The 13,944-nt window shown below is 39.8% G+C and overlaps 1 long non-coding RNA gene across 1 annotated transcript; it reads right to left on the reverse strand.

The window, feature by feature from the left end:
• Window positions 1-1,102: 1,102 nt before the first annotated feature.
• On the reverse strand, window positions 1,103-2,907 carry LOC139174866 (uncharacterized). The gene is made up of 3 exons (XR_011560440.1): window positions 2,321-2,907; window positions 1,613-2,186; window positions 1,103-1,420 (listed from the first exon to the last, which is right to left on the reverse strand). It is a non-coding gene; the product is annotated as an uncharacterized lncRNA (long non-coding RNA).
• Window positions 2,908-13,944: the final 11,037 nt, after the last annotated feature.

Raw genomic sequence — 13,944 nt, forward strand, 5'->3', positions numbered from 1 at the left:
CTAAAATTGATCAATGGCCACACCTCTCCTTAAAAAGGTCCATTGAAATTTTCTTTCTGGTTCTAGGAGCCTTTGCCAGAGCTAAATTAGGCCAGGCAAAATAGGTATAAAACCGATTATCAATTACTGGCCACACCTCATAGTAAAAAAGGCCATAGAGGTTTTCTTTCTAGTTCTAAGAACCTTTGCCAGGGCTAAATTATGCCAGGCAAAAAAGGTATAAAATATATTAGTTACTGCCCCACCTCTCATTAAAAAGGTCCATTGAAATTTTCTTTCTGGTTCTAAGAACCTTTGCCAGGGCTAAATTATGCCAGGCAAAAAAGGTATAAAATATATTAGTTACTGGCCCCACCTCTCATTAAAAAGGTCCATTGAAATTTTCTTTCTGGTTCTAAGAACCTTTGCCAGGGCTAAATTATGCCAGGCAAAAAAGGTATAAAATCTATTATCAATTATTGGCCACATCTAGTATTAAAAAGGGCCACTTAGATTTTCATACTGGTTCTAAGAATAATTGCTAGGGCTAAATTTCTATTTTTAATATCAACCCCGCAGGCTGGCAAGTGAATAGTCTGTCTTCTAAGTTGGTGTGGTACATGCCTTTGAAATTAAAAAAAAATCAACGTTACTTATTTCATATGCAGGGTTACCCTTATTAGCATAAAGTAGTGCAAGGTGAACCCCACCCATATCCTAAAACCTTGAGGGACTGTAAGACTCAGCCAAACTTACCACACAGCATAGATGATGACGTAACAGCAGAAGACCAACAGTCTTGGTCTGGAGACATTTTCCTGCTTTCTGGCTTCTTCTTTCAGACTTCTTTCTTCTTCTGATGTGCCCAACAAGAGTTGTCTCTTCCAGGGAAAATTGGCCAGCACTTGTTCCATCCCTTATTCTCTAAAGCTAGAAAACTATAAGATCTTTCATAAATCAACAGCCAGATCTAGCATTAGTAAAAGGCTGTTGGAGTTTGCTTTCTGGTTCTAAGAACCATTGCCAGGGCTTAATTATGCCAGGCAGAAATCTATGGAATCTAAAATTGATCAATGGCCACACCTCTCCTTAAAAAGGTCCATTGAAATTTTCTTTCTGGTTCTAGGAGCCATTGCCAGGGCTAAATTATGCCAGGCAAAAAAGGTATAAAATATATTAGTTACTGGCCCCACCTATCATTAAAAATGGCCATAAAGGTTTTCTTTCTGGTTCTAAGAACCTTTGCCAGGGCTAAATTATGCCAGGCAAAAAAGGTATAATATCTATTATCAATTATTGGCCACATCTAGTATTAAAAAGGGCCATTTAGATATTCATACGGGTTCTAAGAACCATTGCTAGGGCTAAATTTCTATTTTTACTATCAACCCCGCAGGCTGGCAAGTGAATAGTCTGTCTTCTAAGTTGGTGTGGTACATGCCTTTGAAATTAAATTAAAAAAATCAACGTTACTTCAGTTGCTACTGGAGTTTTACCCCTAAGATTCACAATACTCAGTGGTGCATTCTTTTATTTGATATGCAGGGTTACCCTTATTAGCATAAAGTAGTGGAAGATGAACCCCACCCATATCCTAAAACCTTGGGGGACTGTAAGATTCAGCCAAACTTACCACACAGCATAGATGATGACATAACAGCTGAAGACCAACAGTCTTGGTCTGGAGACAATTTCTTGCTTTCTGGCTTCTTCTTTCAGTCTTCTTTCTTCTTCTGATGTGCCCAACAAGTGTTGTCTCTTCCAAGGAAAATTTGCCAGCACTTGTTCCATCCCTTATTCTCCAAAGCTAGAAAACTATAAGATCTTTCATAAATCAACAGCCAGATCTAGCATTAGTAAAAGGCTGCTGAGGTTTCTCTCTGGTTCTAAGAACCATTGCCACGGCTTAATTACGCCAGGCAGAAATCTATGAAATCTAAAATTGATCAATGGCCACACCTCTCCTTAAAAAGGTCCATTGAAATTTTCTTTCTGGTTCTAGGAGCCTTTGCCAGAGCTAAATTAGGCCAGGCAAAAAAGGTATAAAATATATTATCAATTATTGGCCACATCTAGTATTAAAAAGGGCCACTTAGATTTTCATACTGGTTCTAAGAATAATTGCTAGGGTTAAATTTCTATTTTTAATATCAACCCCGCAGGCTGGCAAGTGAATAGTCTGTCTTCTAAGTTGGTGTGGTACATGCCTTTGAAATTAAAAAAAAAAATCAACGTTACTTATTTCATATGCAGGGTTACCCTTATTAGCATAAAGTAGTGCAAGGTGAACCCCACCCATATCCTAAAACCTTGGGGGACTGTAAGATTCAGCCTAACTTACCACACAGCATAGATGATGACATAACAGCTGAAGACCAACAATCTTGGTCTGGAGACAATTTCTTGCTTTCTGGTTTCTTCTTTCAGACTTCTTTCTTCTTCTGATGTGCCCAACAAGTGTTGTCTCTTCCAAGGAAAATTTGCCAGCACTTGTTCCACCCTTATTCTCCAAAGCTAGAAAACTATAAGATCTTTCATAAATCAACAGCCAGATCTAGCATTACAAAAAGGCTGTTGGAGTTTGCTTTCTGGTTCTAAGAACCATTGTCAGGGCTTAATTATGCCAGGCAGAAATCTATGAAATCTAAAATTGATCAATGGCCACACCTCACATTAAAAAGGTCCATTGAAATTTTCTTTCTGGTTCTAGGAGCCATTGCCAGGGCTAAATTATGCCAGGCAAAAAAGGTATAAAATACATTATTTACTGGCCCCACCTATCATTAAAAATGGCCATAAAGGTTTTCTTTCTGGTTCTAAGAACCTTTGCCAGCGCTAAATTATGCCAGGCAAAAAAGATATAAAATCTATTATCAATTATTGGCCATATCTACTATTAAAAAGGGCCATTTAGATATTCATACGGGTTCTAAGAATCATTGCTAGGGCTAAATTTCTATTTTTACTATCAACCCCGCAGGCTGGCAAGTGAATAGTCTGTCTTCTAAGTTGGTGTGGTACATGCCTTTGAAATAAAATAACAAAATCAACGTTACTTCAGTTGCTACTGGAGTTTTACTCTCAAATTTTCACAATACTCAGTGGTGCATTCTTTTATTTCATATGCAGGGTTACCCTTATTAGCATAAAGTAGTGGAAGATGAACCCCACCCATATCCTAAAACCTTGGGGGACTGTAAGATTCAGCCAAACTTACCACACAGCATAGATGATGACATAACAGCTGAAGACCAACAGTCTTGGTCTGGAGACAATTTCTTGCTTTCTGGTTTCTTCTTTCAGTCTTCTTTCTTCTTCTGCTGCACACAGCATGCGTTGCTCCCTCCAAGGAAAATTTGTCAGCACTGGTTCCATCCATTACGGTAGTCTGCAGGGCTAGAAAACTATAAGATCTTTTATAAATCAACAGCCAGATCTAGCATTAGTAAAAGGCTGTTGGAGTTTGCTTTCTGGTTCTAAGAACCATATGCCAGGACTATGTTACGCCAGGCACATATTTATAAAATCTATAAAAATAAGTAAGTAAGTAAGTAAGTAAGTAAGTAAGTAAGTAAGTAGGTAGGTAGGTAGGTAGGTAGGTAGGTAAGTAAGTAAGTAAGTAAGTATGTAAGTAAGTAAGTAAGTAAGTAAGTAAGTTAGTAAGTTAGTAAGTTAGTAAGTAAGTAAGTAAGTAAGTTAGTAAGTAAGTAGATGGATGGATGGATGGATGGATGGATGGATGGATGGATGGATAGATAGATAGATAGATAGATAGATAGATAGATAGATAGATAGATAGATAGATAGATAAATTGGCCACACCTAGCATTAAAAATGGCCAATGAGGCTTTATTATTATCATTCACACCAGACTAACTATCAAGAAATACCAAATGTCCCATGAAGCTACTGCCAAAGAAGCTAACAACAAAGAATCTCCAAGACTACAAATCTTCTATGATTTGTGGACTTCAACTCCCAGACTTCCTGAGACAATCATGCTAGCTCAGGAATTCTGGGAGTTGAAGTCCACATGTCATAGAAGAGCCAGCTTTGCCTACCCCTGTCCAAGACCATTTACACCAACACTGAAAGAAGCCACTAAAACCATAAATTGAGAGCAAACTGCACTCCCTTCCAGCACTGATGATGTTCCCTAGTTTCCTAACAAAACCTCTACAAGGAAGCCACTAAGCTCAGACACCACCAAGGACGCCTCATTTCCATGGTGAACCACAAATATTATCCTCTGTCAATATACCTCGTATCCAATTGCATCACTTTCAGTTTTAAGAAGTCTGGCTGGTACTGGCATTATTTCTAAGATGGGAGGGAGGTGATCCCAAAGGATTCCCTTCTGGTCTGAGTCTCACTGAGGGGGTCCTCAGGCATTGGAGGAGGCTTTTAGCTCAGCGCTGTTGTCTCTTCCAGTGTGATTCGCCCTCACTGCTTCCTCAGGGACTGAAAGGGCAACCCCAGAGATGGAACGCTAAATTGCGCTCACCGCCACAGCTCGTAAGTTCTTGCGGGATCTGTGCAATTTTGCTGCTGCACCTGTGGAGGTAGGAGCCACAGGTATAACCAGCTAAAAAATCACGCACGGAGCCACAGGTAAAACCATGCTGAAACACAGGCGCAATTTTTCTACCTCCACAGGTTCAACAGCAAAATCGCGCTGGTCCCACAAGAACTTACGAGCCGCAGTGGCGAGTGCAATTTAGCCTTCCGCCTCCCTGCCATCCATACATTTTAATGTTGGGTTTTTTTAATAAACAACTTTGCCGAAGCAAGTAAACTTTAGCCAGGTCCAAAATGTTTTGCAGCGACATGTCGCAAACAGTACCTGCCAGGCTTCCTCATTTTCAATACACTGAAGAGTAAATGTCTTACTGTTGATGTCTTCTTCATCTATTGGATTCATGGCTTTGGGAGAAAAAAAATCAGTATCACCAAATAACCAAAAGATGTTCAGAAACTAGAATACTAACCATGTAATTTTATGTGCTTTTAGCCTGCAAGGGCATGGCTATAATTACCTCAAGCTTTACTGGGAAGCAAATTTTAATTCTCATTCACCTGTGATGGTTTGGTCTTTTTACAAGGAGATGGTTGAGATCACCTCAAATTCCACCAAAATTTTATTCTAATAAATTGGCTAAACCTCAGGAATTGACTTAATTCCTAGAAAATAAGATCAACTCCTGGACCTGAAGTAATATTAGTTAACTTTTGACCCTTTGTGCATATTTTGCTTCTTTAAGGATTTGAGCCTTGACTAAAATTACCCCAGGTCACTTTATTTCTGAGAGCAGGCTCACCTCCTGCGGTAATTTTATCTTTACCTTTGAAACTGTTTTTAATTTTGATCTGCCTTTGGTGGTTTGGTCTTTTTAACAGGGCATGGATGAGATTACCTAGAATTGCATCTATTTTACTAAAAATGCTTAGCATAAAGTAGTAGAAGATGAACCCCACCCATATCCTAAACAAACTCACAGCATAGATGATGACGTAACAGCAGAAGGCCAACAGTCTTTGGCTGGAGACATTTCCTTGCTTTCTTCTTTCTTCTTTCACTTCATGCCCAGCAAATGTTGTCTCTTCCAGGGAAAATTTGCCAGCACTTGCTCCATCCCTTATTCTCCAAAGCTAGAAAACTATAAGATCTTTTATAAATCAACAGCCAGATCTAGCATTAGTAAAAGGCTGTTGAGGTTTCTTTCTGGTTTTAAGAACCATTGCCACGGCTTAATTATGCCAGGCAGAAATCTATGAAATCTAAAATTGATCAATGGCCACACCTCACGTTAAAAATGGCCACTGAGGGTTTCTTTCTGGTTTTAAGAACTATTCCAAGGCTAAATTATGCCAGGCAGAAATCTATGAAATCTAAAATTGATCAATGGCCACACCTCACATTAAAAATGGCCACTGAGGTTTTATTTCTGGTTCTAAGAACCATTGCCAGGGCTAAATTATGCTAGGCAGAAATCTATAAAATCTAAAATTGATTAATGGCCACACCTCACGTTAAAAATGGCCACAGAGGTTTTATTTCTGGTTCTAAGAACCATTGCCAGGGCTTAATTATGCCAGGCAGAAATCTATGAAATCTAAAATTGATCAATGGCCATACCTGACATTAAAAATGGCCACTGAGGTTTTATTTCTGGTTCTAAGAACCATTGCCAGGGCTAAATTATGCTAGGCAGAAATCTATAAAATCTAAAATTGATTAATGGCCACACCTCACGTTAAAAATGGCCACAGAGGTTTTATTTCTGGTTCTAAGAACCATTGCCAGGGCTTAATTATGCCAGGCAGAAATCTATGAAATCTAAAATTGATCAATGGCCATACCTGACATTAAAAATGGCCACTGAGGTTTTATTTCTGGTTCTAAGAACCATTGCCAGGGCTAAATTATGCTAGGCAGAAATCTATAAAATCTAAAATTGATTAATGGCCACACCTCACGTTAAAAATGGCCACAGAGGTTTTATTTCTGGTTCTAAGAACCATTGCCAGGGCTTAATTATGCCAGGCAGAAATCTATGAAATCTAAAATTGATCAATGGCCATACCTGACATTAAAAATGGCCACTGAGGTTTTATTTCTGGTTCTAAGAACCATTGCCAGGGCTAAATTATGCTAGGCAGAAATCTATAAAATCTAAAATTGATTAATGGCCACACCTCACGTTAAAAATGGCCACAGAGGTTTTATTTCTGGTTCTAAGAACCATTGCCAGGGCTTAATTATGCCAGGCAGAAATCTATGAAATCTAAAATTGATCAATGGCCATACCTGACATTAAAAATGGCCACTGAGGTTTTATTTCTGGTTCTAAGAACCATTGCCAGGGCTAAATTATGCTAGGCAGAAATCTATAAAATCTAAAATTGATTAATGGCCACACCTCACGTTAAAAATGGCCACAGAGGTTTTATTTCTGGTTCTAAGAACCATTGCCAGGGCTAAATTATGCCAGGCAGAAATCTATGAAATCTAAAATTGATCAATGGCCATACCTGACATTAAAAATGGCCACTGAGGTTTTATTTCTGGTTCTAAGAACCATTGCCAGGGCTAAATTATGCCAGGCAGAAATCTATGAAATCTAAAATTGATCAGTGGCCACACCTCACGTTAAAAATGGCCACAGAGGTTTTATTTCTGGTTTTAAGAACAATTGCCAAGGCTAAATTATGCCAGGCAGAAATCTATGAAATCTAAAATTGATCAATGGCCACACCTGACATTAAAAATGGCCACTGAGGGTTTATTTCTGGTTCTAAGAACCATTGCCAGGGATAAATTTCTATTTTTACTATCAATCCCGCAGGCTGGCAAGTGAATAGTCTGTCTTCTAAGTTGGTGTGGTACATGCCTTTGAAATAAATAAAAAAAAATCAACGTTACTTCAGTTGCTACTGGAGTTTTACTCCTAAGATTCACAATACACAGTGGTGCATTCTTTTATTTCATATGCAGGGTTACCCTGATTAGCATAAAGTAGTGGAAGATGAACCCCACCCATACCCTAAAACCTTGGGGGACTGTAAGACTCAGCCAAACTTACCACACAGCATAGATGATGACGTAACAGCAGAAGACCAACAGTCTTGGTCTGGAGACATTTTCTTGCTTTCTGGTTTCTTCTTTCAGACTTCTTTCTTCTTCTGATGTGTCCAACAAGTGTTGTCTCTTCCAGGGAAAATTTGTCAGCACTTGTTCCATCCCTTATTCTCTAAAGCTAGAAAACTATAAGATTTTTTATAAATCAACAGCCAGATCTAGCATTAGTAAAAGGCTGCTGAGGTTTCTCTCTGGTTCTAAGAACCATTGCCAGGGCTTAATTATGCCAGGCAGAAATCTATAAAATCTAAAATTGATCAATGGCCACACCTCACATTAAAAATGGCCACTGAGGGTTTATTTCTGGTTCTAAGAACCATTGCCAGGGCTAAATTATGCCAGGCAGAAATCTATGAAATCTAAAATTGATCAATGGCCACACCTCACATTAAAAATGGCCACTGAGGGTTTATTTCTGGTTCTAAGAACCATTGCCAGGGCTAAATTATGCCAGGCAGAAATCTATGAAATCTAAAATTGATCAATGGCCACACCTCACATTAAACATGGCCACTGAGGGTTTATTTCTGGTTCTAAGAACCATTGCCAGGGCTTAATTATGCCAGGCAGAAATCTATAAAATCTAAAATTGATCAATGGCCACACCTCACATTAAAAATGGCCACTGAGGTTTTATTTCTGGTTCTAAGAACCATTGCCAGGGCTAAATTATGCCAGGCAGAAATCTATGAAATCTAAAATTGATCAATGGCCACACCTCACATTAAAAATGGCCACTGAGGGTTTCTTTCTGGTTCTAAGAACCATTGCCAGAGCTAAATTATGCCAGGCCAGAATGGTATGAAGTCTATTATCTATAGGTCACTTTGATTTGCTTGGTGAAGTAAAGATATCATTCATTCATTCTTTCTATTTGTTCTTCTGTTTCTACTATCTACACTGCTGGCTGACAATTGAATCGTCTGTCTTCTAAGTTGGTGTGGTAGAAGCCTTTGAGATTAAGAAAATAAAATCAACGTTACTTCAGTTGCCAATGGAGTTTTCCTCCTAAGATTCACAATACACAGTAGTGCATTCTTTTATGTCATGTGCAGGGTTACCCCTACTTAACATAAAGTAGTGGAAGATGAACCCCACCCATACCCTAAAATCTTGGGGGACTGTAAATCTCATACAAACTTACCTCACAGCATAGATGATGACGTAACAGCTGAAGGCCAACAGTCTTGGGCTGGAGACATTTTCTTGCTTTCTGGTTTCTTCTTTCAATTTTTTCTTGTTCTTCTGCACCTAGCAAGCGTTGCCTCTTCCAAGGAAAATTTGTCAGCACTGGTTCCATCCTTTAGTCTGCAAGGCTAGAAAACTACTGGCCACATTGGCATTAAAAATGGCCAACACCTGACTAACTATCAAGAAATACCGAATGTCCCGTCAAGTTACTGCCAAAGAAGCTAACAACCAAGAATCTCCAAGACTACAAATCTTCTATGATTTGTGGACTTCAACTCCCAGACTTCCTGAGACAATCCTGCTAGCTCAGGAATTCTGGGAGTTGAAGTCCACATGTCATAGAAGAGCCAACTTTGCCTACCCCTGTCCAAGACCATTTACACCAACACTGAAAGAAGCCGCTAAAACCATAAATTGAGAGCAAACTGCACTCCCTTCCAGCACTGATGATGTTCCCTAGTTTCCTAACAAAACCTCTACAAGGAAGCCACTAAGCTCAGACACCACCAAGGACACCTCATTTCCATGGTGAGCCACCAATATTATCCTCTGTCAATACACCTCCTATCCAATTGCATCACTTTGGGCTTTAAGAAGTCTGGCTGGTACTGGGAGGGAGGTGATCCCAAAGGATTCCCTTCCGGTCTGAGTCTCACAGAGGGGGTCCTCAGGCATTGGAGGAGATTAGATTAGATTAGATTAGATTTATTGGATTTATATGCCGCCCCTCTCCGAAAACTCAGCTTTTAGCTGAGCGCTGTTGTCTCTTCCAGTGTGATTCGCCCTCACTGCTCACTCAGGGACTGAAAGGGGAACCCCAGAGAAGACTTCCAGTGCGAGTCTCCCACAGTGTCCACTCAGAAACTCAATGAGACAGGCGGCCGCTTGATCTCATTCAGGGTGCGTGTCCGAAAGCTCACGGACTGAAAGACCTCTATAAGTAAGGGCATCACCCCCATCACCAGTGTATATGTGGAATGTGGAATATGATCTGGTTCTAAGAACCACAGCCAATAACCAAAATTAGGGTGAGTCAGAATTTTTTGGGATAATTTTTATCTAAGTTATAAACTTATGACTCCTCTTTTTAACATTGATCAGTGGTGGGCTACGAGACAGAACGCTAAATTGTGCTCACAGCTCAAAAAGTTCTTGCAGGACCAGTGCGATTTTGTTGCTGCACCTGTGGAGGTAGGAGCCACAGGTATAACCAGCTAAAAAAATCACGCACGGAGCCACAGGTAAAACCATGCTGAAACACAGGCGCAATTTTTCTACCAACACAGGTTCAACAGCAAAACCGCGCCGTTCCCACAAGAACTTACGAGCCGTAGTGGTGAGTGCAATTTAGCCTTCTGGCTCGCTGCCATTGATACATTTTAATGTTGGGGTTTTTTAATAAACTACTTTGCCGAAGCAAGTAAAATTTAGCAAGGTCTAAACATTTTTGCAGCAACATGTCGCTAACAGTACCTGCCTTCAATACAGTTCTATACAGTTCCTCGCTTTCTAATACACTGAAGAGTAAATGAAATCATCTGTCTTACTGTTGATGTCTTCTTCTTCGTCTATTGGATTCATGCCTTTGGGGGAAAAAAAATCAATATCACCAAATAACCAAAAGATGTTCAGAAACTAGAATACTAATCCTGTAATTTAATGTGCTTTTAGCCTGCAAGGGCATGGCTATAATTACCTCAGGCTTTACTGGGAAGCAAATTTTAATTCTCGTTCACCTGTGATGGTTTGGTCTTTCTACAAGGAGATACCTCAAGTTCCACCAAAGTTGTATTCTAATAAATTGGCCAAACCTCAAGAATTGACTTAAATCCTAGAAAATAAGATCAACTCCTGGATCTGGAGGAATATTAGTTAACTTTTGACCAGTTATTTGAAGTAGATACTTTCTGCATACTGTATTTAAGGTAGATACTTTCTGCATACTGTATCTTTAACTCTGGCGTGCTGCTCAATTACACACCCTAATCTGCAAATTGTTCATTTTAGGTATTTATATTTGGCCTTTTTGAAAGCCTTTTTCACTAGTTTGAACATTTCTACACCAAATGAAAATTGAAATGAAAAAATTAATGCTTATTGGTGTAGTATTTCTTCAGGTCCAGGAGCTGACTTTCCTCTCACTATATAAAGCTGAGGTAATTTTAACTAGTTAAAAGCAGGGAAATTACCATAGGTGAACAAGCATTAAAATTAGCTTCAAGGCAAAATACAGAAGCTTCAGTATCTGGAGTTGCCCTTTATTTCTTGAAGAAAGTGATTTGTTGGGACCTGAGGAAATTTCAGTCAAAGCTCAAGTCCTTAAAAGAAGCAAAATATATAAGAAAACTAGTTGCCTCAAGGAACTACAGGCAAAAAGTTAAGTAAAATTAGTTCAAGTCCAGGAGTTTGACCTTATTTTCTTGAAATAAAGCCAGCTCTTAAGGTAATTCTGAGATTATGTTAGCCAAGGCTCATATTTTTAGTAAAATACATGGAATATTAGGTAATCTCAGCCATGTCCTGTTAACCAAACCACCACAGGCAGAACAAAACCAGAAACAGAGAAATATAGATTGATGGCAGAAAAGACCTCATGGTCCATCTACTCTGCCCTTATATTATTTCTTATATTTTCAAATTAAAATTAACAGTTTTAAAGGTAAAGATAAAATTACCACAGGACCTTGCTCTCAGAAATAAAGTGACATTTTAGTCAAGGTTCAAATCCTTAAATAATCCACCTTCGAGATATGTCCCTGGCATTTTACTCCTTAGAATACACCCCCGGGTTAAAATTACTACAGGTGGTATCTAACACTGGGCTATTAAGCGGCTAAAGAACTCACGCTCCCCTCACCTCCCTATCCGGCAAGTTTTAAAAAGCCTGAGGGGAAAAAAGCCTTACCTCAAAAGCTCAAAAGGCCCTGCCCGGCCTCGAGCTCGAGGACTTGGCTGCGGAGGCGCCGGAGTGACTGTTTTTGGGGTTCTCCGGCGCCCCGCAGCATCGAACGAGAGACCCTCCAGAACGAGAGTCTGCTCCTTCGGGCAACGTGCTTGCTAATTTTCCACACAGCTGAGGAGAATCACCGGCTTTTTAAGTGCTCCCCGCCGCTCCCGACCAATCCGAGGGATGGGTTTACAAGAGCAGCCAATAAACGGGCGAGAGGGGCGGGGAGAAAGACCCCCGGGGAGCCTCTGAGGGGTTTGGGCGGGAAAGGCCAGGTGAGGAAGATTGGAGGTTTGAGCCAGGTGAAATTAATGAATCTTAATTGACAACGAACTGTAAATGACCCCATACAAACGACTTTTCCAGAATACCCTATGTGTTGTGTTGGGCAAATCCAGCTACTGAAACAAATTGGCTCTTTTCTACTTTGGAGTTGTTTGGAGTGAGCGGCATATAAATAGAATAAATAAATAATAATGTTTTAAAATAAAGTTGGAATGGAGAAACTGTGGCCTTTTGGATATTGTATTACACCAGTATTACACCAAATATCTTCAAGTTGCCAAGGTTGGGAAACACTGTATTACACAGACACCTGATTAGGGACACCTGGCTTAGGAGATCATAGATGATTGACAGCAGAAAAAGACCTCATGGTCCATCTAGTCTGCCCTTATACTATTTCCTGTATTTTATCTTAGGATGGATATAGGTTTATCCCAGGCATGTTTAAATTCAGTTCCGGTGGATTTACCAACCACGGCTGCTGGAAGTTTGTTCCAAGCATCTACTACCTTCCCTGCCTCTAGCATTGGCAATTTCTATGCAACGTGGGTTTTTTTCAGCTGTAGCTCATTCCACTCTGGGCATGGAGACAGAAAGAGAGATAGGTGCATTTGTTGGCATCTCTGCCAGCTTGGGGAAGGGAAAACCTCGGGTGCTTCCAGGAGGCATTTATTGATTTATTATTTTATTTATAGAATGTACGTAGCCAGCTGACTTCATTATTGCAACTCTGGGTAGCAGTAAATTAAAAGGAAAAGAAAAGAGAAGACAAAGCAGTGTAACAATCCCAGTTCAACTCTAACAAACCTTAAGAGGCAATTCAAGTAACACCTCCTTCGCTTCCTCTTGATGGAAACTCTGATTATTTATTTACTTATTGGATTTCAACGCTGCCCCTCTCCGAAGACTCGGGGCGGCTTACAACATAGAAGAAAACAGTGGTTACAATAAAATTGAATCCAATTAAATTAAAAATTGCATAGCTATCTAAAATCCCTGGTGATATTAATCAATCACACCCATTCGTACAGCATAATAATAATAATAATAATAATAATAATAATAATAATAATAATAATAATAATAATATTTTATTAGATTTGTATACCACTCCTCTCTGAAGACTCGGGGTGGCTCACAACAATAATAAAACAGTGTGACAATGTAAACAAATCTAATATTAAAAAGGCATCTAAAAACCCATCATTTAAAAACCATGCAACACACACATACCATACATAAAACTATAAAAGCCTGGGGGAGATGTCTAAATTCCCCCAGGCCTGGCGATATAGGTGGGTCTTAAGTAATTTGTGAAAGACAAGGAGGGTGGGGGCAGTTCTGATCTGTGGGGGGAGTTGATTCCCAAGGGTTGGGGCCACCACAGAGAAGGCCCTTCTTGATCATGGCAAAAATATAATTTGTTAACACAAATTCAGGCTGGAGGTATTACTGGCTAATGAGCGGAGGTAAGTAACCTCAGACTGCAAGCCAATAATCATTAATCTCAGTCCTTGAAATGATTTCTGGCAGTTTGACCAAAGTTACAGTTCAATGAAACTCAACAGCAAATAAAACTGGCATGAATAAAAATGTCAGTGAAAGCAGAAAATTATCTCAGCTTCGATTCACCAACCACCATGATGATAAACATTGTTCACCACTCCCCATTTTCCCCAGACTGTCCCTTATATATTGGCCAAGTGTCCTATAGATCTACTAACACCAAGAACCCCTTCTTTTCAGATACTCATGTCTAGAACACGACCCCCTGACCCCTGCATTTAACAGAGGGTCCTGCTCCTCTGATTCCCCATCGTCCTCTGACTCACTCAATCCCATAACTGGGGCTGCTACAGTCTCTGGTGGTTCCTCAGTCCCTAACTCCCCTTCACTCTTATTC

Source organism: Erythrolamprus reginae, chromosome 12 (assembly GCF_031021105.1).
Source record: "Erythrolamprus reginae isolate rEryReg1 chromosome 12, rEryReg1.hap1, whole genome shotgun sequence".
NCBI classification, from domain to species: domain Eukaryota; kingdom Metazoa; phylum Chordata; class Lepidosauria; order Squamata; family Dipsadidae; genus Erythrolamprus; species Erythrolamprus reginae.